Below are 1,704 nucleotides of genomic sequence, written 5' to 3' on the forward strand. Positions count from 1 at the left end.
TTGCTTTGCTCTCTCCCCCCTTTCCCCCCCCCAGTTTATCATGGAATTGATGCAGCTCCAAAAGGTGCTTCCATAACCAGCAGATGACAACATTTCTACCGCCCTATTAGCATTTTGCAAACAGGGACCGTAGTTTCCCTTTGATGCATCCTTAAACCCGCCTCCGAGGGGGATACATTTCAGCAGAGGCACATTTTATTAGAGAAAAGGAATTGAAGCAGCTTTACACAATGACTTCAATTACAGTTCAGTAATACAATCAATGCTAAGATCTTATTTTCTATATTCAAACCATGAACTCATCTATTCTATTCAATGTCTACAGGGGAATCTACTAACCATGCAGACAAATACTGTAGGATTAAAACCTATACGCATATATACAACTCCACTCTTGCGGAGTTTATGGGTTTCTAACAAAATTAAGTATAGAAAATACTAAATTAAGTGAAAAACCATTTTTGGCAGCAGTGCGGTGACATTTTGACTGCATCCTTGTGGTAGCACTCAGAGTTCCAAGTAATAGTTTACCTAGATTCACTTCATTTAAAACATTACCTCTGTGTGTGAAATATGCCCGAAGATATTAAAAACAGTGCCGAAATGGAAAACCATAATTATATTAAATGATTACGGTAAGTGATGGTTTGCCCGTGACATGGTCGTGTTCTGTAATTTATCTCTGGGAACTGAGCACAGAATCACTGATCTGTTTTGCCACAGTGAAGTAAAGGACCACTTTACTTCAGCCGAGTAATTCCTAGAAGTAAAATTACAGGTAAGTTCCTAGGGCAGCCCTTTGAAAATATTGGCCCTCTGATTCACAGTTATTTAGGAGAATAATATATCAAACCTGCAAAATGTGGTATAATGCAGTTTGAGACGAGCAAAGTCTGCAGCAGAGACACTCCTGTGCCCCCCGACACATCTGTGACCCGTGTGTGGCAGGGATTATAACCAGAGGAAGGGCTCACACACTGGAAAAATCATTCTGGTTTTCCAGCTCTGTTAGCTTCTCTAATGCAAGATGTTCTTCCTCCAAACCTTGCCTCAGGAAAAATCATTTACTTCAAGAAGAAACATCCCTAGACAAGTTCATACAGATCTCCCGGAGGCAAAGCCCGTCAAAATTAATAACTTGCACTGCAGGAGTTGTGGCACCCGGCTATCACACCAAACACCTTTGGAGTCTGCTCAGCAAGTGTGTCCCTTCCACAGGGCCGGTCGCAGTCATCCACAGATGTTCACCTGTGCTTTCACCTGCGTGTGAGTATAACCAGGAACACAACATAAAATGGGTGACTTGCCAGTACCTGTCCCTGCTCCGTCACCTCTGTACTTTTTTCGTTCGGCCTGCTGTCCCTGCGTGTGTTTGAACATACACACACAGGGGAAATGGCTTCAAGCTGGAGGGGAACAGATTTAGACTGGAGATTAGGAGAGGGTTCTTCACTGTGAGGGTGGTGGAGCACTGGAACAGGTTGCCCAGGGAGGTGGTTGAGGCCCCTTCCCTGAAGATATTCAAGGTGAGTCTCGATGAGGCCTGGACAACTCTATGACACCCTTGTCCCCATCCACAAAACCCTCTTCCAGGGACCCTCTCCCACATGGGTTACATTTTGCCTTTGCTTGCAATCACCCTGCATTTAGAATCCTAGAATCGCCCAGGCCGGAAGGGACCTCCAAAGGCCATCTAGTCCGACC

The sequence above is a fragment of the Calidris pugnax genome, unplaced genomic scaffold (genome assembly GCF_001431845.1).
Source record: "Calidris pugnax isolate Ruff unplaced genomic scaffold, ASM143184v1 scaffold47, whole genome shotgun sequence".
Lineage (NCBI taxonomy): Eukaryota > Metazoa > Chordata > Aves > Charadriiformes > Scolopacidae > Calidris > Calidris pugnax.